Raw genomic sequence first — 25,045 nt, forward strand, 5'->3', positions numbered from 1 at the left:
CATCGACAGATGAATGGATAAAGAAGATGTGGTATATATATACAATGGAATATTATGCAGCCATCAAAAGGAATGAGATCTTGCCGTTTGCAATGACGTGGATGAAACTGGAGGGTATTATGCTGAGCAAAATCAGTCAATCAGAGAAAGACATGTATCATATGACCTCACTGATATGAGGAATTCTTAATCTCAGGAAATAAACTGAGGGTTGCTGGAGTGGTGGGGGGTGGGAAGGATGAGGTGGCTGAGTGATAGATATTGGGGAGAGTATGTGCTGTGGTGAGCGCTATGAATTGTGTAAGACTGTTGAATCACAGATCTGTACCTCTGAAACAAATAATACACTATATGTTAAAAAGAAGAAGAAGAAGAAGAAGAAGAGGAGGAAGGAAGGAAGGAAGGAAGGAAGGAAGGAAGGAAGGAAGGAAGGAAGGAAGGAAGGAAGGAAGGAAGGAAGGAAGGAAGGAAGGAAGGAAGGAAGGAAGGAAGGAAGAAGAAGAAGAAGAAGAAGAAGAAGAAGAAGAAGAAGAAGAAGAAGAAGAAGAAGAAGAAGAAAGCAGGAAGGGAAGAATGAAGGGTGGGAAATCGAAGGGGGAGACAAACCATGAGAGACTATGGACTCTGAGAAACAAACTGAGGGTTCTAGAGGGGAAGGGGGGATGGGAGGATGGGTTAGCCTGGTGATGGGTATTAAGGAGGGCACGTACTGCATGGAGCACTGGGTGTGATATGCAAACAATGAATCATGGAACACTACATCAGAAACTAATGATGTAATGTATGGTGATTAACATAATATACTAAAAAAATGAAGTGATTTTGATTAAAAAAAAAAAAGATATGACCCTACCCATGAAATGCTATATCCTAAGTAGAAATCTTCCACAAAGGCTATCTTCGTAGTTTGGGTGGCTATAACAAAATACTACAGACTGGGGGGCTTAAACAACAGACATTTATTTCTTACAGTTTTGGAGGCTAAGAAGTCCAAGATCAAGGTGCCAGCCTATTCAGTTCTTGGTGAGAACCCTTTTCTTGCTTTGCAAGAATCCTTCTTATTATGTGCTCCCATGATAGAGAAAGGAAGATCTCTGCTCTCATCCTCCTCTTATAAGGGCACTAAGCCCATAATGGGAGCTCCACTTACATGACCTCATCTAAACCTAATCATCTCCCAAAGGCCACTCCTAATACCATCACATGCAGGGTTAGGACTTCAACATATGAATTTGGAAAGGGAGGGGCACACAATCATTCAGTTCATAGCAGAGGCTGTTTTCAAATCCATCCTTCTCTTCACGAGGGGCTTTGTCTGTCACGATCTTGAGATGAATAACCTGATAGAACTCCCTGTGAAAAGAAACCCCAACTAGTACATACTCTGTTTCTCACGTGCCAGGCAGAATGCTGAGCATGTGGACTTTAGTGGCCGAGAAACACGGACTCTCTGGACGCAGGAAATGAGAGTGTAAGGCAGTCAGTTAAAGCAGCAGTGACAATGAAGTAGAATGAAAGTCATGATGGGAGTGGCAGAGGCAGTTAGGAGGCCCATGAGGGGACCTAATCTGGTTTAGAGGTCAGGGAAGCTCTTGCAGAGAGAGCTTGTGACCCGTGGGCCTGCGATTCATGTTAAGTTTATGAACAAAGACAGAATGCCTTTGGGGTTCCTGTAGTTCTGAAATGCCGGGGAAGGTACTACACAGGGCCAGACTGGTAAACAATTAAAACTAGGTGCTCAGAACATTCATTAGTTCACTCATTCTGCAAACACTGAGCACCTGCTATCTGTCACACGCTGTTCTGAGCACTGAGGATTCAGCAGTAAACAAAACAGACACAATCCTCTGCCAGCAGCTTACATTTAGCTTTCACTCAAGCACAGAGAGAAAAAGGAGTAAGAATAAAAGAAGGTAATTCAGAAGCTGATGAGAAGGAGGAAACTGGAGGATGAGCCAGGCCCAGGTGCATGTTTATGGATAGACCAAATGACGTGCATCCATACAACAGAATACCGTACAGCAAGGAAAAAGGAACAAACAATTGACACACACAACATGGGTGAGTCCCAAAATTATGTTACGCAAAAGAAGAAGAGAAAAATGCATGATGATTCCATTTATATGAAAAGTTCAAGAAGAAGCAAAATTGACCTATGGAAAGTCAAAATTACAGTTACCTACGGGGAGCATATACTTAATGGGATAAGGCACGAAAGAACTTTCTGGAGTGTTGAAATGTACTACATACTGATCTGGGTGATTAAATAATAAAAAGCAGAACAGTGTTACCTCTGGTGGGGTGACTGCCTGGAACGGGACTTGAAAAAATTTTCTGGGATCATAAAAATTTTCTGTATCTTGACTAGGGTTATGTAAGACTCATGAAGCTGTATGCTTCAAAGAAAGGTATTTTGCTATACGTAAATGCTATGTTTAAGGACAATTAAGAAACAAACAAACAAACAAAAAATAGGGCGCCTGGGTGGCTCAGTTGGTTAAGCGACTGCCTTCAGCTCAGGTCATGATCCTGGAGTCCCGGGATCAAGTCCCGCATCGGGCTCCCTGCTCGGCAGGGAGTCTGCTTCTCCCTCTCCCACTCCCCCTGCTTGTGTTCCCTCTCTCACTGTGTCTCTCTCTGTCAAATAAATAAATAAAATCTTTAAAAAAAAAAAAAAGAAAAGAAACAAAAAAAAAATATAGCTTATCTGTGACCCAGCAGGTAGGAAGAATGCCAATAATTTTACCTGGAGCTCAACCCCAGACAAATGGAGGGAATGAGCCATTAATCCCATATGATTTATCTCCAAATAATTATCTCAGCATCACCAGATGCTTGAATTCCTATGATTTTTCCTAAGAAGAGGTTGTTCCTCCACACAGCAGGACTCATCCATGAGCCTTTCCACATATGAAACCACCACCCCCCTCCTTCTACTTGACCCTGCACCATAACTGTGCAAAGCCAGGAATAAGTGTCTCACTTTTGATGGCACTCTGCGCTGACCAAGTCTGGAACCAAATCCAGAGGGAGAAAGTCTGGCCTTCAGAGAGCTGAGCTGAGAGATGGCACTGGTCCCTCTCAACTGGGCATCAAAGCACTTCAAGGAGAAGCCTCTGCGAGCCTTCCACATACGAGTCCTAGGCGGCAGCTGCCCTGGACCTGCCTAGGCACTCCTTCAACATGCAGGTGGTGAAGTGACCCCTTAATATAATTCCGCCTCATCCTCAGGCAGCAATCTCCAGACCAATTCTGTCTTTCTTTTTCCTGCTGTGAGCACTTGTAACAGTTTGACTCCCCAGGAATTCTGACAGAGAGCAAAAGTGCTTCAAAGAGCAAGAGAGCAAGCTTTGTGCGTATGTATTGTCTGCTCTAGACAGAAATCAAACCTTTTGAGAAAAACTAAATGTTGCCAAGACATGAAGTGAGCCTCGACATGTTTTAGGTGGATGGAACCTAGCCTCTGACACTTTCCACCACCCTCTGCCCCCTATCTGATCACCTTTCTAATTGCATCACTATTTACTGACCCATGAGAGTCTGCGGGAAGCCCCCCCGCCACCCTACCCACCAACAGACACACAGACCCTCACGCTATTTAGTCATTCCTACTGCCATAGGTTAGCACATGCCATTTCTCTCAATTAGAACATCTTTCCTTTTACTTTTAACCAAACCAGGCCCATTTTTCTTTTCAGTTCTGCGTCATGGCTACTCAGCTGCATGACCATAGGGCCAGGCACACAGTGGATGCTCAAAGCATCGTACTCGTTAGATATTCCACTGACTGGCATGCAAGACTGTTCCATAAAATAATGACTTAAGGATCAAAAAGGAAAAGGGAAAACTAGCTTGGACTCAGGGTCCAAATCTCTCTCTGCCCCACCTTTACCACTAACCAGCTCTGTGACCCTGGACAAACCACTCAACCTCCCAGGCTCACTACTTTTTCATCTTCAGAATGAAAGACTGTTTTACAATTCTAATTAGAAAAGTATCTAAAGTCTCTACCAAGGACTATAGGGATGCTATGTGCATATGTTCACGGACTCTACCTTGACTGTGCATTGTCAACAGGAGACCCCACCTTCTCCCTCCCTGGCGTGGACCCATGAGGTCCTTGAGCAGAAGATCCAAGTAGACACAGCATTATTCTACCAGTACAGGCCTGCCAGAGTTAGTCTTTGTGCCCCAGCCTAATGTAGAGTCAATGTTCAATAAACATTGGATGTCTTATTCAAAAGAAAATTTTTGGTACCTTTTCCCAAAATAAGAGGTTGGGGCTGCAACGAAGAGATGAAAGAGAGCAAGGAGGAGAACGTTAGAGAGCAGGGAGTGGATATTCATGCTAAGAGCTGCAAGTGCTTGGGGAGAAGACATCAAATACGTGGAACAGAACAATAATGAAAGACCTAGCCGAAGAAAATTTCTTTGAAATAAATGAAGATCTGAGTTTGCAAAGGATGAAGAACATGGTGGGCTTCAGGCAAAATTAATGATGAGACTCAAAATTAGGCATGAACTGGTAATATTTTGAAATACAAGACAAGGAAAGTTCCCACAAGTATCTAGAGTTTTAAAAACAGATCTCCATCAAAACAAAAAAGACTAAGCAATCAGTTCTCAGACTTGAGCATTTCAATTTGAAATACTGTGGTGTAATGGGGAAGTTGATGAAAATAGTAATAATAATCCCAAATGATGGCAGCGGCAGCTAATATGTACTGCAAAATTGTATGCACCTGTCACTGTTCTTAGTGACTTAGAATATTAACTTGTATAATCATCACAGCAACACCAGGGGTAGATACTATTATGATTCATGTTTTTCTTAAAAGAAGAAAGAGGGGCATCTGGGTGGCTCAGTCAGTTAAGTGTCTGCCTTCAGATCAGCTCATGGTCTTCAGGGTCCTGGAATCGAGCCCCACATCAGGTTCCCTGCCTAGAGGGGAGTCTGCTTCTCCCTCTGTCCCCACCCCCTGCTTGTGTGCATGTACTCTCTGTCTCTCTCTCTCTAATAAATAAAATCTTTAAAAAGAAGAAGAAGAAGAAAGAGATGCAGATCAAGTAAGTTGCCCAATGTTGAACAATTAGTAATTCAAGAAACCAGGATTGGGGTCCCAGGCAGCCTTCTGGTGGGTGGGGCCTCTCAACCCTAATAATTTAACACACACACAAAGTTTTAAGAGGATGTTTCGTGGCCCAAGAATTTTACAGCCAGCTAAGTTGTGGTACTTTTGCACAGCCAACAGAAAGACACTCTCAGACTCTGAAAAATGCAGGAAATATAATGTCTACTTGTCCTTCCTTAGAGAAAAAATACTTGAAGACAGACCCCCATCCACCTTGGAATGAATCAAAATTATGACTCTAGGATGGGAGGGAATTGAGATACTAAAAATATTGGTCTTATGGACACACAAAATTTCTCTGGAATAGTCTCTCGCTCTTCCCCTTCTCCAGGTGCCTCACTTTTTCTTGTCCTTCAAGAGTCCATTCTCCTCTGGGATGCCCTTCTGGATCTCACCTCAAGGCTGTGTTCTCTGTGCTCTGTGGGTGTCTTAGCCCAGAGTCCCGACAAACAAAGCTTCAGACAAGCATTCTGTGCACGTGACTTGACTGGAGGAGTTTTGAGAAGGGGAAATAGTAGGGGAAAGGTCAGGAAGCCAAGCATGGATGTGGTTTGGGCTGCAGACTCAATCAGCCTGATCCCAAGGGAGCTCTGGAACACAAACTGCACCACCTCCCTGTCCCCCACTGAGGCAAGGGCCTCAGCCACTTGTATCCCTGTGTCATTAACTGGCTACAGGCTACTCTAGGGGTATAGGCATTGCCCCTGTGGTTGAGGACAGGTACCCCAGGAAGAGGGTACTAGTTTCCTAAGACTTCTACAAGTAGTGTACTACAAACCAGGTGGCTTAAAGCAACAGAACTCTATTGTCTCACAATTCTAGAAGTGAGAAGCCTGAGATCGAGGTGCCAACAGGGACATGCTTCGTCCAAAGCTTCTTCTAGCTTCTGGTGCTTGCCAGCGGTCGTTCATATTCTCTGGATTATAGACGCATCACTCCGATTTCTGCCTCTGTCTTCACGTGGCTTCTCCCCTGTGTGTCTGCATCTCTATGTCCAAATTTCCCTCTTCTGAGAAGGACTTCAATCACATTGGATAAGCACCCACCCTTCTCCAGTATGACCTCACTTTAACTGAATAAATTATATCTGCAAAGACCCTCCTTCTTTCCAAACATGGTCATGTTCTGAGGCTCTAGGAAGAACCGGAATTTGCAGGGGAACAATCAGTATTCAATCAGTACAGGGGGAAACCAGGAACTCTGAGCAGCCACACTCCTGGCAACTAGGGGATGCGCACACTAGCCAGGGGAAGGAGACGTGGATTGCTCATGCCAACAGCATCCTCTGGAGTGGAAAGGCACCTCAGTGCTCCCTGGGTGCAAATTCATCACAGAACTTGTACATGGAGATGACTTGCTGGTGGATCTTTCTCAAGAGCAAACACCAAGCCATTTCTGCCTGGGTCCCCAGACCCCAATCACAGGGCCTGCTCTATGGTGGGCTTGATCCTGGACTCAAAGCACCCCAGCAGTTTTTCCCTCCCCAGGGTGGTATTTGAGGACATGGACCATCCATGTGCATTTGCTCTTTCCTTTTCTGGCATAAGCATTTCTAGTTCTTAGGATTCTAAGCAATTTCTCCCTACTGCTGAGCTACCTTTAGGCCATCTGCAGCAGATTCTGGTGGCACCTAGGCCAAGTTCTTTCTCTTGACTCACCTCAAGGTCACATAGTTTCAGTGGATAATACTGCCATGCCCTGATGACTTCCTACCTCCAGCACCTACACGTCCCTGCCCAGAAGCTTTCTACAGCTGCCAGAGTTTGATGGCCCCACTGCAGGGCAGACTGGTCATGCCAGGGTACTACCACTCCCAGCAACAACTCTTTCTCAATGAGGAACAGGAGCTGGTGGATAAATACCCCAGTTTCCTTGACCCTTGGTGGGACAATGGGCCTGTTTAATCTTTTAAAGGATCTCTAGTGGAACTGAATATCAGATGCCCCCCAAAACTACCAACTCATTCATGCACCCTTTAGTAGAAGCCTACCTTCCTTTCCTGCCTCACTTCCCCTCCCCTTTACCAGTGTTCTCTTCAATTTCCAAATAAACTCTTTGGAAACCATTGTCTCAGGGCCTGTTTTTAGAGAAATCCAAAGTAAGAGATTAGGAAAACTAGAGCAAGTTATTAACTTCTCTGTGACTCAGTTTCCTCATCTGTAAAATGGGGATGATAACAACACCTCCCTCATGCCATGAGGATCCCATGAGGTAGTAGAGTCAACAGTCTCAGAACAGTCCCAGCACATCGCAAGTGCACTGTGTAAACTATTGTCTCCATCCTCCCAACCAGCAGTTGGTGGGAAACCTAGCTGGTGCCCTCATTTTGTGGCCCCCCCCCCTAGAGAGACACAAAGATTCTATTAAATGCACTCCCTTTCCTGGGTCAGGATATAGAGGGGCCACAGTAAAGTATACTCCTGCCAACATTTCCACAAGCAAATACATTTAAGAGCTCAGCCTCGGTCTACTTAACACAGTCATGTTGCAACCAATGAAGTCATTTAAAAAAATGCATAATTCAGTAACGACTCAGCACCAGGCGAGATTTCATGATCTGTAACACTCTGTCTGCTCCTGGCTCTTCTTTGTCCCCCAGCGCCTCGATATTTTTGATACTACTCTTTGCTGGGCCACTTCCCAAAATTAAGAACAGAGTAATCATTCTAGAAGAGCCTTTCTTTCCTTGCCTAATCAAGAGTCCTAAGAGAGTATGAATCAGGAGTCTATCTCCCCCAGGGAGGGGGCCTCGGAGAGCCAGGATTCCAAGCCTTCGGAACCAGAAGCCATGCTGCAGAAGCATCTTGTTCTGGAACAGCACAGGTCCATGAACAGGCACCGTCTGCCTCCCCTGCCCCACCCCTGCCCAGCAGGCTGGCTCTGGAGAATTGGGTGGAAGGAACTCAGGCCTTAGCCAGTTTGAATCTCTGAGTTCCAGAGATGCCCCGTCTGTCACACCTGCAGGATGTAGCAAGGGGCAAGGGACAAGGGCAAATACTCTCTCGGCACCACGTGCCGGCTCTACTCCAGGATTTACACATGTGGACTCATTTATTCATCCTAGCACACCTAAGCACTATCATAGTATCCATTTTACAGATGAGGGATAACACATACCAAAGGGATGTGCTAGTTATTTACCTCCGGTCCTTTGGCTCCAAGCCCACCCTGTTAGAATTGGCTCTGTGATTCTGGGGCAGGAATTCTACAAACTGCGCTTGGGATTCCCTTACCAGCCTTGGCTCAGTCCTCCCTGTGGAGGCTCTCTGTGGAGACCAGAAAGGTGGAAGAGGGCAGAAGATGCTCTGGAATCTCCCATCTGCCCCTGCTGCCTCCCTCTTCAGAGGGCCCTGCATCACCCAGCAGGGTGCCTCCTCCACACGCCCATCCCCTCATGTGACCACAGCCCTGGGTGTGATTGATGCTTCCTGCAATTCCTGGCTACTTCAGTGTCCCACGTTTGCTTTAGTGACCTCCCAACACTTGCATAACCCCCTTCAAGAAAACTCTCTGTCTCGGCGCCTGGGTATCTCAGTCGGTTAAGTGTCTGCCTTTGGCTCAGGTCATGATCCCAGGGTTCTGGGATCGAGTCCCGCATCGGGATCCCTGCTCAGAGGGAAGCCTGCTTCTCCCTCTGCCTGCTGCTCCCCCTGCTTGTGCTCTTGCTCTCTCTCTCTCTCTGACAAATAAATACATAAAGTCTTTAAAAAAAAAAAAATAAAACACTTCTCTGTCTGAAGTACCTATTATGGTTTGGGGTTTCCTTCCTGGATCCTGACAGAAGATCTTATAATTATCTTCACTTTGCATGTGAGGAAACGAAGGCACAGAGGTTGAGAATCCTGTCCAAGGCCATGCAGCTCAGGCCCGGCGGCGCTGGGATATCTGGGATGGCTTGCTCTGGTCTGCGGGTCTAACCGATGCACGGAACTGCCCCCAATGTTCTCAACACCTGGGGCAACCGGAGAGTGAGACAGGCAGACGAGAGCCAGGGAGAGAGGTTTTTTGTTCACTGAACCAGTACGAGGGCTGGTTCTGTGTTCTGAAGACAGGGAGTCAAAGCAAATCTGTCTCTACCCCGGAGGAACCTAAGAGGTTAGGGAGTGAACCAGAGGCAGGAATCAATAAGCTGCAAAATACCATGAGAAAGGCCAAGCAGTGGCAGGCCAGGGTCTGGGGGACACACAGAGGAGTGTGGTACACACAACAGTGGCCCTTGAGAGATGTCCACGCCCTCATTCCCAAACACAACTCTGAAGATGTGATGAAGTCGGGAGTGGGGAGAGTATCCTGGACTGTTGCGGTGGACCCCATGTAATCAGAAGGATCCATCTAACTGAATGAGGGAAGCAGAAGAACCAGAGACAGAGAGGGGCTGAAAGACGCTGTGCAGCTAGTTTTGAACACGGAGGAAGGAGCCACTAGCAAGGACTACAAGCACTACTCTACAAACTGCAGGAGGCAAGGGAACAGACTCTTCCCTGGAGCCCGAAGACACGCAGCCCCGCTACCCCACGGTAGACTTTGGACCTCCATGTTTGTAAGATAATGAATTTTTACATTTTAAGCCACCGAGTCTGTGGTAATTAGTTAGAGCAGCCCTAGGGAAGTACTTGGAGGAGGCAATCAGATGGAGGAAAGGAGGGAAGGCATCATGGAGAAATCCAATCAAGTCATGAAAGAAGAAGCGAGTCTAACTGGCAGCCGGGTAAGAGGCACCCACACAGAGACGAGAAGAGACTGGGTCACTCCGGAATGGCGCAGCCTGCTGCAACTTGGACGGGGGAGGAGGAAAGGGCCCAAAGGGGACTGGAGAAGTCAACGGGGACCAGAGAAGGAAGGGTCTTTCTGAGGAGCCGGGGCTCCGGCCTGAGGCTTTGTAAGGAGTGGCGTGATGCAGGTGCCTATTCTTTCTGGACAACCCGAGTGCCAGGTGAAGAACGGGTCTGAAGGAAAGACATCAGAGGCAGGGGCATCATGTCCACCACTGAGAAGGAGATGACGGATGTCTGGACAGGGTAATGGCCATGGGGCTGGAGAGACAGACGACTAGACACAGGTTTAGGACACTGGCCAGGGCTTGGTCTCTGACTGGATAGAAGGGGCAGCAAAGGGACCAGTACTTAGACCAGGACAAGCACAAGAGTAGGATCCAACAGGCCAGGTGAGTCCTGGGCACATGGACACCTGTGGTTCACAGTCTTTCCCTGACCTCCACAACGCCTGCCTGGTCCACATACATGGTGTCTGCTTCAGGTGCCCTGCCCAGCATCCCAGGGCACTGTACTGGCTTCTGTACTCAAGGCCCAGTCCTCTGGACTCCGTCCCTTTGCATTTTCATATTCACTGTCCCTTACAATGGGCAGTCAGACAGACAATTTGGCTTATAACCTCTCTCACTTATTTTTACAACTTTGGGCAATTTAATTAATTCCCCTGAACCTCAGTTTCTTCACGTGCAAAACCAGGGTAACGGATCCTACCTCACTGGGTCCTGGTGAAGACCAAATGCAAATATCTGTAACATGACGGGCCCCAAATGAATGTGAGTTATTCCCTTCTCCAACCCCTCATGGCCTCCTGCACTTGTCCCTCTCCCCAGCCCACAGCCCTTTCCATTAAAGGTCATTCCACCATTTCTCCAGCCTCCTGCGATCTCCTCTCTGGGCATCTGGGGCTCATGTAGCACATGCGATGAAAATCAATTTCAGCTTTCTGCATGAGGGAGCCGCTAATCTCCCACCGGGATGGGCAACGCACACTCAACGAGCACCAGGGGGAAAACATGGCAGCAGTCTTCACAGAACACGTCTGAGAAGAGCTGGAGGAGAGGGAAAGTGGGGTGAGGGGGGTGTTGGGGAGGGAGGGAGCAGAGGAAAAGGCAATTCAGGGCAAGCTGAGTCCAGGCAGCTCTGTCAGTTGCTATGCTACCAGCCACAGTGAGAGAGCAAAGGAAGGGGGCTGGGGCTTTAGAGATATTGTGATTTTGCACATTTCTCTCCTCAGCATATCCCCGTGTGCAGGGTGCAGGGTGGGAGCGGGGAGATGAGGGATTCGGCTCTAAGCGGCTCAAACGGCCGAAGTGACTATGAGGATCGACTGCTCTCAAGTGTCAGGAAAAGGTGTCCAGATGGATTAAGAGGCTTACCCACAACATCCTGCTCAGTTTGGGGGAGAGTTTAAGAGGCGAATGCCCCCTTTATATAAAGGATCCGAAAACGTGGCCTCTTTCAGCACCCCCACCCCTACCCCCAGCCCCACTAGGGCTGCCCCTGCATTCTGCCACAACCAGCATGATGACCAAGCTAGCATTAGCAGGCCTACATAGCAGCCCTCTGGGAAACAGACCACGGCAAGGTCTCATAGGCCATGGGCCACTGAGGCCTCATTGAGCAGAGGCCATAATTCTGACTCAAGCAAGTGGATACTGGGCTCTGAGAATAGGATGAGTGGCTTCATGCTGGCACCCACCATAGGCCACTGCACCTCGGTACTTCTGTGGCAGGGAAAGAATATGAAAGAAGAGGGCATCCCATTTCAAGCACTATTCTAGTTGTTACTAACACCTTCATCATGTGCTTCTTAAGCACAGACAGAGGTTAACCCAAAGAAAATCAGAGCAACCTCTGAGGCAATCTAAAAGTGACATAGCTTTTAGACAGAACGCCTTCCTGGGACAAAATTCTAAAAGAAGCTTGAATTTTTACATGCATAAAAGATTTCAAGGGAATACCACCTTTACACAAATTCTTTCACAGAATACAGAAGAAAGGGCCCCTGGGTGGCTCAGTTGTTAAGCGTCTGCCTTCGGCTCAGGTCATGGTCTTAGGGTCCTGGGATCGAGCCCCACATCGGGCTCCCTGCTCTGCAGGAAGCCTGCTTCTCCCTCTCCCACTCCCCTGCTTGTGTTCCTGCTCTGTCAAATAAATAAATAAAATTAAAAAAAAAAAAAAAGAATACAGAAGAAATACTTCCAAACTCATTTGACAAGCCGAGGATAACTGTCACGCCAAGACCTTACAAGGAAATCACAAGAAAAGAAACTTCCAGGCCAATCTTTCTCATAAAGAGAGATAAAAAGCCTACACATTATATTAGCAAACCAAATCCAGGGATACATAAAATGAGTAACAGATCGTGACCACACTGGGTTTATTCCAGGAATACAAGATCAGTTTAATATTAGAAAATTAATCAGTATAACTCATATTAACAGACTGAAAGATAAAAATCACGCAACAATCCCGAGACGCCAAGGAAGCATTTGACGGAAGTCGGCATCTATCCACGTTAAAAGTTTTAACAAACTAAGAATAGAAGGGCAAGTTCTTTAATCCAATAACAAGCATCCAAAACATGGTCTCACATCACAATCAATGGTAAAATACTGAATGTTTTCCCCCTAATCTCCCCAGCTTTCCTGGATGCTCGAGCCACGGCCATGGAGCACGAAAAAGACATAAAAGACACTAGGATTGGAAAGGAAGTAATAATGCTCTTGTTATTCATAAACTAGATGGGAAAAAATCCCAAAGAATCTCAAATTATGATGAAAATCAAAAGCAAGTTTAACATACTTTCATATATTAAAGCTAATGTACTTTGCCGTGCTGGTAGATTTCAATCAACAAAAAGAAAAGAGCTTTAAATCATCCATTTGCACAATATGCATAAGCCTTTCTAACTCTGCTTCTACTTCTACCCTCTTCAGATCTATTCTCCACCCTGCGGTCCTTCTTAACCTGATCTTCCTAAAGTAACAACTACATTCCATTACATGGCCTCAAACACCATGAGGGATAGGGCCCCCACCGGCCTCTTCAGCCTCATCTCCTTCCACAGGCCCTCTTGCTGAGCAGGCTCCAGACACACAGGTCTGTTTTCAAATATTCCTAATGTGCTGTGATCCTTTCTACCTCAGGACCTTTGCCCACACTGTTTCCCCTTCTCCTTGCTCCACCTAGTTCACTCTCCACAGCTCAGCTCAAACCTTACTTCCTGACCTCCCTGAAAGCGCTCAGACATGCTTCTTCAGTTGCATTTTGCATGACCAGTCACTCTGGTCTTCTCCACTGGAATGTAAACATCACGACCACTTCGATATTTTTCACTATCTTATTCACAGCACCTGCCTTGATCCTTGGCACACAATAAATGCCTCATAAGTATCTGTTGAATGAATGAGTCAACACAAAAGTCAGAAGAATCCTCTTCTTTCAGGCAATCTGATTTCTTTTTTTTCCATTAAAGCTTGGAGTGAAGAATATTTTGAGAGTAGAGAGGAGTTGCAAGAATTGGTAGCCTAATATTATCAGAAAACCCAGCAGTATAAGAAGTCTTGAACAGAGCACACTAACTCAGAAGAGGGGCTGCTCATCCTTGCCCTGAAAGGCCCCACTGTTTTGAGCTGAGAACTCAGCTTGCCACTTTAAACATCAGTGTTAATTTTTAAATTAAACTATTTTGAGATAATTATAGATCTAAACCAATTCTAAGAAATAATAGATGTTATGTATCTTTTACTCAGCTTCCCCAATGGTAACTTTGTGCACAAGGGGCGCACCTGGGTGGCTCAGTCACTTAAGCATCTGACTCGGTTTAGGCTCAGGTTGTGATCTCAGGGTCATGAGATCGAGTCCCAAGTCAGGCTCCACACTCAGTGCAGAGTCTGCTTAAGATTCTTTCTCCCTCCCCTTCAGCCCCTCCACATCACTCACTTGCACACTCTCTCTCTCCCCCCTCCCTAAAATAAATAAATCTTTAAAAAAAAAAAAAAAACTATCATGCAAGGGTGAGGACCATGTTGCTTCCAAATATCCTACTCCCAGGAACACCAGGGGTTGGAAAAACCATGCTAGGCAAAGAACTTGCATCAAGATCGGGACTGAAATACATTAATGTGGGTGATTTAGCTTGAGAAGTCTGACCATGGAGTCCAGCAAGATGGCTTCTCCCAAGAGCATGCCAAAAGATGCACAGATGATAGTACAAATCCTGAAAGACAGGAGGATTACAGAGTATGAGTCAAGAGTTATAAATCAGATGTTGTCATTTGCCTTCTGATATGTGACCACAAGTCTAGATGATGCAAAAATTTATTCAAGTCATGCTAAGAAAGTTGATGCAGATGATATGTGATTGGCAATCCAGTGTCGTGCTCATCAGTCTTTTACCTCTCCTCCCCCGAGATTTTTTATTAGATATTGCAAGGCAAAGAGATCAAACTCCTTTGCCATTAACTGAACCATATTCAGGCCCTAGGTTAACACCTGATATATATTGCTTGACTGCCCCAAATCTGTACAAAACACGGCATCCACTTCTGTGGGGAGAATAACAGCTCTGTGGTTAAGTGTTGGCTCAGGTACTAACAGACCAAGAACTCCCAGACTCGGCACACCAACCCCACAAACCTTATCTGTGTCAGCTGAAGTAGACTCCAATGTCCCTCACAGGGCAAAGGTTTATAGTATGGATGCCCATGTCCCCAGTCCCCAACCATAAAAGCATCAATTCCTGCAAGATCGCAGTTCAGAATGTTTTGATTAATCCATCATTAATTGGGGCCAAAAACATGCTAATTACCACTAACACGGTGGTCATCATCAAATACTGCCAATGAATCATGAAATGCAATGAGAAGAAGAAGAAAGGAAGAAGAAAAAGATGATGACAATTTGTAATCTAGCCCAGATGCTTGTAATATGTACACTTGGTCTTGGATCCACTGTACTGAAATTACATATGCATGCTGGATGCTTCCAAGCTGTGCTGTAGAAAACTTAAATGATATTTAATGAGTAAATATAGTTATCCTTTCCAATTGAGATGTTGTATTTTAATAGGATTAGCAATGGTTTTTCATCAGCCTTTAAGTATAAAAAATAAAGTTGTCATTCATCAAAAAAAAAAAAATCTATCACGCAGTATCACAACCAGAATGTTGACACTGATAAAGTCAAGATATGGCACGTTTCCACCACCAAAGAGAGCCCTCATGGTGCTCTTTTATAACTGTACTCACCTCCAACCTCGCTCCCCCCCCCCTCCACCCTATTCTCAACCCCTGGGAACCACGAAGCCATTCTCCATTTCTAAAATTCTGACATTTAAAAAATGACAATGATCTGTGGGGAATGGCTTCTTTCACTCAGCATAATTCCCTGAAGATAACCAGGTTGCTGCACATAACCACAATTCGTTTTTTTTTTTTTTTTTTTTGGCTGAGTAGGATTCCATGGTACAACATACCACAATTTAACCATTCACCTGGTAAAAAATATCTGGGCTGTTTCAGTTTTTAGCTACTACAAAATAAAGCTTCTATGAACAATCATGATTATACAGATTTTTTGTGCCTGTAAGTTTTCCTTCCTCTGAATAGATGGCCAGGAGTGTAACTGCTATGTCCTGTGGAATCTGGAACTGCCAAACTGCTTTCCAGAGGGCTATACTATCTTATACTCCCACTGTCAATGACCGAGTGATCCGAGTTCCCTACATCCTCACTAAGAATTGGTCTACCATTTTGTTTTACCCATTCTGGTATGTAGTGATACATCATTGTGGTTTTAAATCTGCACTTCCCTAATGACTACTGATATTAAACATCTTTTCTTGTGTTTATCTGCCATCTGTATATCCTCTTCAGTGAAATGTCTGCTCAGAAGTTTTACCTGTTTTCTAATTGAATTGTTGGTTTTTGTTCAGTTGGTTGGCTTTGTTGTTGTTGTTCTGCTGTTGAGTGTTGAGTTTTAAGAACTCTTTATATAGTCTACATACTTGTCCTTTGTCACATATGTGCTTTGCGAATATTTGCTCCCACTCTGTAGCCTGTCTTTTCATTCTCTTCATAAGAGCTTTCACGAGGCAAAAATTTTAATTCTGACAAGGTTCAATTTATCCATTTTCCCAGTTATAAGTCATGCCTTCAGTGTCAAGCCTGTGTGCATTTTTTACTTTTTACTATACTCAAATTCATCAGTACTCACAAATCAGTTCAGGTTCCTTACAAAATTGTGTTCAATCAAACATTCAGTTGGCAAACATATAACAATATTTGGTTCTATTTCCTGCCATAGAGCATTTTTCAGTAACACAGAAATGCTGAAAAAATATATCTGTTTTGTTTTGCAAGTTTTAGTGGCACTCCATTTATTTTTCAGAGGCATAATACTTTTAAAATTATGTTCTTCAATCAGGATGATGGATAGTTGCTTAAAAATGGGAAATAGGAAGCATATGCTCAAAACCATTAAAAGGATGTAAGACAGTAAAATGCAGAACCTATAACCTGAGAGGCATGTCTCCAACACGGCACTGTCCTTCAGAATCCCTTCATTGGACTTGACAGGGAAGAAGATGGCAGTGTTACCCAAAATTCAATCAGTGCTTCATTATTAAGCAGCTGTCAATCTGGGAAGTGTAAGATATACCTAGATACTTAATATGCAACTTTTGTTATTGTAGAGCTGTAAAGAGCTAAAACTGAGTATCTCTTGCGCCAGAAAATCCTGAACCACATCTGCAAATGACCATCACCTTCTGGTGATGCTTGAAGACCCCAACTGTGGCGGGCAGTCTCTAAAATGGCCCCCAATGCTTCACTCTTCTGGTATCTATGTTCCTGTGTAACCCTAACCCCTTAAAAGTGGGCTAGAACTCCACTTCTAACAAAGATAGCAAAAGTAACATGATGTTGTTACTTCTGAGACAGGTTACAAAGACTATCACCTTCCTTGCCCTGTCCCTCTCTCTCCCTGTGCCTCTCCCTACTCCCCCTCCCTCTCTCTCCTTCCTCTGCACTCCCTCCTTCCCCTCTCCCTCCCGCTCCCTCCTGCCTCTTCTCTCTTCTCTTCCTTTCTCCCTCCCTCCCCCTCCTCTGTCTACCCTGTTGTGAGTTGTCTTAGGAGAGCCACACATTCCCAAAGAAATGATATCTTCAGCCAATAGCTAATGAGGCTCGGAGGCCAATAGCCATGGGAGTCCTCTTTTAAGAGGATCTTCTGAAGGCTGCAACAGCCATGTGAGTGTGTGAACTTGGGAGCAGATCTTCCCGGGGACTAGACTCTAGATGACTGCAGGTTGTGAAAGCGCCCAAGCCAGAATCACCCCATGACTCTGCACCACGATCTCTAACCCATGCCTTCGAAACAATAAATCCTTGCTGGTTTAAGCCACCAGATTTTGGGATAATATGTGACTAATACAGCACACATATTCCATAAATAATTTAAAATGTGGAGGAATTTTACCAGACGTTTTTGTGACTAAAAAGGGAAAAGTCTTGGCTACAAGTTAATATAAAGTGGCACAAACAAATGTGCACACACGATGTTTAAAGCTTCCTTCAAGATCAGTTTCAGAATCACCTTTGAAATTAAAGCACACAAACCAGGCAGAAGACTGGGGAGGACTTGGCTGAATCTATTTGAGATAAAAAAAAATAAAAGGAGGCAGCCTACTTTTACTGAAGAATGCCCTCAAAGGAGACATTTTAATGCACTTAAAGATGTGTTTGAACACTTGGTAAGCCCAGTGCTTTTTATTTTGCAGTGGTAAGCAAACAAGGGAATTAACATCTGGCCATTTTGTATACTTATTACAGATATTATAGGACAGTGATACATATGAAGGCATTAATTTGCAATTACTTCCAAAAGGATACCTGGTGAAGAGACTGTCGAGAAGCTATGGACGGATGTTTGCATAGGTGAGACTCAGTGTAACACAGGTACAACCACTGGACAGAGGGGTCTCCACCACGGAAACGTGAATTCAAATGTTCTAGTACATACGCATCATTTACTAAGAAACGCTAGCCTTAAAATCCGCCTCTTTCTTTCTTAATGTGGTGGTATAAAATGAAGGAAAAGGTTTAAAACTCACCTTGGTAGTCATATACACAATAAAAAGAGAAGTGAATTTGAAAGCTTGCCCTGCTACAAAGATATACCTCGGCCTATTCAGTAGGGCACATTGATGGTCTCAGCGGAATTGCTTTCATTTTTCATTGAAGAAAAACATATAAGTAATAACAGCTTAAGAAAAAAAGCCTTGCCTAAAACCTCTTCTAGATCTTAATCAGGAAAGCAATCTGATTAAAGTCACATACCCCAAAGGACAAACAGGTTTAATGAAGCAATCTTCCCAAGGTATTAACATTTTTTTAAAAAAGAATTGATCTCGAAGGGCATCATTCCTATGGAGCTCTTCACAGCTTGGAGGCCTTCAATGTCCTCTTAAAATGGGACCATGAATTTCCTCTCCTACCTTTGATTCCCCTCAGGGAAAGGAAATGTACTACATGTTCCTGACTGGAAACCTCAGTGAGGTTTCCCAATAGTTAAGATGTACTCAAGGCTGACCCCAAACCATAGATGTTCTGCCCAGAAGGTTGATGTGGGAGCATTTTGGTGTCTCACAGTCAATTCAAAAGCTCAAGTTACCACTTCCTTGGCAGACAAGCAGCATGAAATGAACCCGTCTGAGAAATGGGAAGTCTCTTCAGGGCTGGAAGTTACAGGGAGCCCTCTGGGAGGGCTGGGCTGAACCCACACCTAAATGTCAAACAGCCTGGATCCTGTCATGCCCATTTCCTACACAGCACCAAGTACCATTTGACTAAAGGTCCTTTGGATTAGGCTACGCTATTCTTTAAAAAAAGATCTTTAGTGGTTGCACCCATGGCTTGCACACAGCCGTGTATTAGAACCACGTGGAGAAGTTCTAAAGCACCTGATGTCCAGCTCACAACCTTTACCCATCAGATCAGAATTTTGGGGGTAAGACTTAGGTATTGGCATTTTTTTTTAATACTTCAGTTTTTCCAATGTGTAGCCAAGTTTGAGAACCACTGGGCTACATCTTTCATTTTATTCACCAAAATACCTTCCTGAATAATCATATAATGCAGAGCATCTGGGTGATTCCTCAACCACCCTGCCCTTTAGTTAGTAATCTTGCATGTGTTTCTAGTCTCCAATCTTGGGGACAAAGCATTGGAGGTAACAGTGAATGAATGAATGAATGAATGAATGAATGAATGAATGAATGAATGAATGAATGAATGAATGAGTGAATGAGTGAATGGCCTTCCTCACCTGTCTCCTCCTGGTTTGGAGGAGTTCTAACTTATAAAGAGCCCTGCAGAGAGTAAGGCAACAACTTACAATCGTGCAGTGGTAATGCACAAAATCTAAGCAGTGAAAGGGGGCACAGAACAGACTGATGTGTGGAAAACGCTGCCGGAGCCCGAGTCAGCCCACCATCACCTGCATTACTGGCTGTTTATGTCCGTGCCTTTCTCCCCTTCAACAGGGTCGCTGCAAGGCAGGGACGCAGCCAGTCATGCTCCCGCAGCCTTTGCTGTGTCAAACATGGTGCCTCGAACAGGAATTGTGAATAGAAATCATTTTTCTTTTATTGTGTTACCAGCCCCATTTAGGTTAAAGGCAATTAACTAAGGACTGAGCTCATGAAACAATTCAGGTCACTGCTAAAAATGTAAAACTGATATTACCCTCAGGAGCAGCCCTAAATAGATGAGGTGTCGTGTCGCCTTCTCCCCCTCCCCAGCTCCCCACCTGGGCTCGCCCTGATCCCTCTCCCTGACAGCAGCCGCAACAGCTAGACCCTCACTCCTTTCCACCAGCTTGGCCATTGGGTGACGGGATCTGGGAAGGCGAAACCAGAGTCACAAGAGATTCGAGAGATTTCTTGACATCGCGTTCAACGCTCTAAACCAGTGTTTGGGGTTTTTCAGAGAATTAACTCCGACAACACAGAACAACAAACATTTCAATGTGACCACTAGCTTGAGAAGGCTTCGGAAATCACTTTGCCCTTCTGGCTCAGACTTCACGTGGCCCCCTCTCATCTGGCCTCAGCCTCCACTGAGAAGCCTGGAGGGCCCCCTCACAGAGCCTTTGCAGTATAAAAGGATCTGACACAGCTGAGGAAATGGGCAGACGTGGAGCGTCTCATCTACAGAGAGTATATTTTCTCAGTCAAAAAAAATGTGTTCTCACTTAAGAATGCTAATGGCCCATGCACAGAAATAAAATCCCTGACCTACTTTGAAGCTGAACTTATTAAACAAGCCGACCTTATTACTCAGAAGAGACTGTAAAACACTAGAATAAAGCCCGAATGGAATTCCTAGCATCCTTCATTGACAAGAGCCACCAAGAAAAGCACAAAAGAGAACCAGAGGCCTGGGCTGGGCGTCAGGAGCCAGGGTTCACGTCCAGCTCTCTCATCGAATCTTGCTGTGTAACCTGGGAGATATCACTGTCCCTCTCTGGGCCTCAGGACTCTCACCCAGGGACTGTAAGAGGGGCTCCCTGAGGTCATTTCCAGCTGTGACAATTGGCAATTCTATTTTTTTTTAAATGTAATGTTAAAATGAAAAAACAAAAAAGAATCAATTATCAAGGGCATATTATGCCAGACACTAAGAGGCAGGTGAGGGACCAAGACATACACTGTGCCTTGGAGGAGCCCACAGCCTAGCGGCATGAGTCTGGGCGGTCCATACCGATTAATGGATTTATTTCCTAGCAGCAATTGAAAGCCGCCACAAGGCTACAGCCGACGTCACACAACTTGTATCTGCAACAAGAAGTCCCTCCGGCAATCCCCCTGACAACTTCAATTTAGCTGAATGAATCTTTCAGCGCATTTTAAACCACTGCACAGCCACGAGTGGCCATCCACAAGTTATAATCAGATTTATCACACTGGGAAGGAAGCGAGTGGCGATACATTTCCATGGGGTTGTAGGGCAATAATGTGAGTCATCCCTGCTCATGCCGGAGAAAATCCTGGAGCTGCAAGGTAAATTATCCAAACCGGAATCAGAATGAGGCAGCACAGGTTGCTCTAATAGGAGGCGTTCGTAACCCACACACTGTTGGATTAGTCAGTCATGATGGGTGCTACCGTGGGATGCTGAATGATGTTCCTCAGAAAATGTCAGGGTGTGTGTAATAGCAGGACCCCTTTCAGTCCAGAGTTCAGGCTCAGAGAATACCCCTCGTTGAGTCTCTTGAACTTGCTCACCCTCACAGGTCTCAGTGAACAAAGACAATGGGGAGAACAGAATTCCCAGAAGGAACAAGAAGATCTGGGGTTTGGGAAGAAAATGGCAAGAGCCACAGTCACTCCCGGGGCCAGCCACGGTGAATCCAGGGCTCTGAAGCCGTATCCACAAAGGTTGAGGCAGAGTGAATGAAGAGTCCTGCAAAGACCAGAGAATGTGCAGTCCACCAAGAAGGAGGGGAGGACCCAGGCCAGAGACCCTGGAGTTTCTTCCCCCTACTTTACAGATGCGGACATGGAGATTCAGAGAGAGATGCCCAAGGTCACTGAGCTATGAAGTGGAACGGGAGTGTGTGTGCAGCCCCACATCACTGGGGTTCCCCACACCCTAACCTTCCGCCAGTCCCGGAACTTCCTGTGTAGCCACCTCCTGCTTGCCACCGGGGCTGAGACTCCAATCTCCCACATCGGTCTGCTGCAGTCTTTCCCCTCCAGCACCGGCCTATGGCACCCCCATCAGGATGCTCCCACCCTCCTCTGGAGGGCTGCTGAGCTTTCAATATAGTTGCCTTGCCTTTCACTATTTGTGACTCTATAATCACGACCTTGTCCCGGCAGTTACTCCTTGAGCTGTCTTGAGAGTATTCGTGTTGCTGGATGCACAAGGTGCTGTTCATCTTCTCAGTGTATCATTCCCATTACCATCCCCAGGGATCAATGCAAACAGTGAAGAAGCAGCAGAGTCCAAGGTTGCAAGGAAGGCAAAGGCACACCTTACTGGAAAAGCTTTAAGAGGCTGGTGTAAAAACTCCTTTGTTTCCAGAGCCCTGAGTGTGTTCTCTGTTCCTGACCTGATGAGAGCTCCCATAACACAGGGACCCCTCCACAGATCCAGTCTGTGGTGTCTCCATGAACGAAGGGTTTCCAGCCCCCTTGGGAGGACTGTCCTGTGTCCTGTAACAAACACACAGCCCTTGAACAGGAGGAAAAAGACGCACAGCCCTACAGAGCTGGGAGTGCACTGTTCCACCCCCATCAAACAACAGAGGGAATGGAGACCAAGAAAGAGCAAGGCGATGTTTTTAGTCAAGGGCCCTAAGAAACACAGTGGCAGCTCTGGGGCTTGCTGGGCATCCTGGAGCATCTAAAGCTCTGCCAACCACAATTTATACTTCCCCTAAGCATCCCAGAGGAGGGCAACCCCGAGTTTTAGTGTGGCGTCTCAACTGGAATACACAATGCTTCCAGTTAAGCACATCCTGAATTTTTCTTGGAGACCTCTTCCCCACAGCCAGCCCATATGGTTTGCAATTTGACCTGCCATCAGCTCTGGAAGTGGGCCCAGGTTCAGTCTGGCTGAATGCATCTTTCAGTGCTCTTTAAACTCAATCAGCATATCCACACTCCCACCTCCATAGTTCAGGGATGGTTCAGGAGTGGGCACATGACCCAGATCTGGCCACTGGTGATCAGAAGTCGTTTGCTCACCCGTCAAGAGAGAAAGGTAGGATTAGCACTGCTGCAACCTTTATCTAACCACGTGGGGCCAGAGAATGGAAACCTGATGGAAGCAGAGCCAAAAATATAAGGAGAGGAGGAAGAGAGCAAGAAACTGGAATGCATGGAACCATTGTTTGAGCCTTTAATCAGCCCATGCTGGAAGCCTATGAGACATGTTCTCTGACTACTCATTTCCATAAACCAATAAATTCCCTTATTGATTAAGAAAAAAACAAAAAGAGAGAGAGAGAAAGGGCAGGGCAGGGCAGGGCAAGGAATGGATGGGAAGGGAAGAGGAGAGGAGAGAAGAGGAGAGATTATTTCCAGGAATGGGGTGAATGGAAGTCGAGAGGCAAATGACACATCTCCATCACACCCACTGCTCCACCCCAGCCTAAAAGTGGTCTTGGCTGTGCAGGGAGATCTTGTGTGCGGTGGGCCCAGCAAGTGTTCTCATGGTCCAGCTGATGCTCCAGTCTCTGCTCTTCTCACTACAACCCAGGTGTCACTGATTTCTCCGAAAGAGAATCATGAGATCTCAGCTCTCGGGGAAAGAAGCTCAGAGACCATCTAGCCTCACCCCTCCCATTCACTAGAGGGAAAAGCTGGTCTCAAACAAGGAGGCAATTCATCCAAAGTCACAGTGAATGCGAGGAAGAGTGGCCTTCAACATGCCCCATCTTCCTGAAGGAGCTATGCAAAAGCAGATGAGACCTTGAATTGCTCTGTTCCCTGGGGCTCCCTACTGCCTTCCAAGAAAGAGAAGAGCAGCCCCTGACATCCAGGAGCTGGGCTGCTACATCACCTAGGATGTCAGGTTGCTGGAAGCTGGCCTGGCACGCCTAGCCAGGCCATTTTGTTCTCTGGTTGGCTTAACCAATCTCAGAAAACACCAAAACCAGACCAGCTTACTGGAACCATGAAGAAGTGAGGCAGAACAAGACTACTTCACAATTTTTCTAAGGAAGACCAAAAAAACAAGGCCACTGTGCAAACCATAACACACACATCCCCCTCTCCTGGCTCATGTGAGGCTGCTGCATCTCTACCAATTACATCTTTCATTCTGCTCTAGCATTACCTCCATCTAGATTAAACTTATTCAAATATCCAATCATAGAACTGTCCCCCCTTCCTGACAGATTTCAGTCTATGGCAAATGCCTGCTCCCTCGGACCCTCCTCCATATCGTCCAACCAAAGCCCAAATTCTATACTAAGTCCTTCTAACACCTTCTTAATGAGACTCCCCAAGGCTCGCCATGGTGTGCACGCTCACTCCCTGCAGTGAGTCACAAACCCAACTTGTCAACTACAAGTATGTTTGCTGTAAATCACAGAGCACCCTGCAGATGGAGGGCACCGACACCGCAAAAAAAAAAAAAAAAAAAAAAAAAAAAGCTCCAATTCCTTGGCCCAATACAGAACATTCTCCATGATCAGGCTCTACGGCTGAATCCACCTCCACCGCCCCATCCTACCTTCTGCCACAGCACACTCAACACCACTGCAGGCCTTTGCACCTGCCTCGTGCAGAGCCTGTTACCTGGAAAGCCCCTCCCTTCGCCCTCCTGGAGACCTAGTTTAGAAAGACTTCTCTGCTATGAACATTAGGGTGCATATGGCCCTTCTTTTCACATCTGTGTCTTTGGGGTAAATACCCAGGAGTGCAATTGCTGGGTCATAGGGTAGCTCTATTTTTAAATTTTTGAGGAACCTCCACACTGTTTTCCAAAGTGGCTGTACCAACTTGCATTCCCACCAACAGTGTAGGAGGGTTCCCCTTTCTCCACAACCTCTCCAACATTTGTTGTTTCTTTCCCTGTCCATTTTTGCCATTCTAACTGGTGTAAAGTGGTATCTCAGTGTGGTTTTGATTTGGATTTCCCTGATGGCTAATGATGATGAACATTTTTTCATGTGTCTGTTACCCATTTGTATGTCTTCTTTGGAGAAGTGTCTGTTCATGTCTTCTGCCCATATTTTGACTTGATTATTTGTTTTTTGGGTGTTAAGTTTGAGAAGTTCTTTATAGATCTTGGAAATCAGCACTTTGTCAGCCAAACTGTGGAAAGAGCCGAGATGCCCTTCAACAGACAAATGGATAAAGAAGATGTGGTCCATATATACAATGGAATATTACTCAGCCATCAGAAAGGATGAATATCCAACTTTTATATCAACATGGATGGGACTGGAGGAAATTATGCTAAGTGAAATAAGTCAAGCAGAGAAAGTCAATTATTATATGGTTTCATTTATTTGTGGAACATAAGGAACAGCATGGAGGACATTAGGAGAAGGAAGGGAAAAATGAAGGGGGAGGACATTGGAGGGGGAGACGAACCATGAGAGACTATGGACTCCAAGAAA

The 25,045-nt window shown here is 45.6% G+C and overlaps 1 protein-coding gene and 1 pseudogene across 1 annotated transcript in view; one reads left to right on the plus strand and one right to left on the minus strand.

The window, feature by feature from the left end:
* Window positions 1-25,045, minus strand: part of PTPRT (protein tyrosine phosphatase receptor type T) — a 748,756-nt gene that overhangs the window by 637,673 nt on the left and 86,038 nt on the right. The window lies entirely within an intron of this gene.
* Window positions 14,061-14,815, plus strand: LOC123851791 (transcription initiation factor TFIID subunit 9-like; annotated as a pseudogene).

This window comes from Mirounga angustirostris, unplaced genomic scaffold (genome assembly GCF_029215605.1).
Source record: "Mirounga angustirostris isolate CCGP_5_RB_7025 unplaced genomic scaffold, mMirAng1.0.hap1 SCAF_10, whole genome shotgun sequence".
Lineage (NCBI taxonomy): Eukaryota > Metazoa > Chordata > Mammalia > Carnivora > Phocidae > Mirounga > Mirounga angustirostris.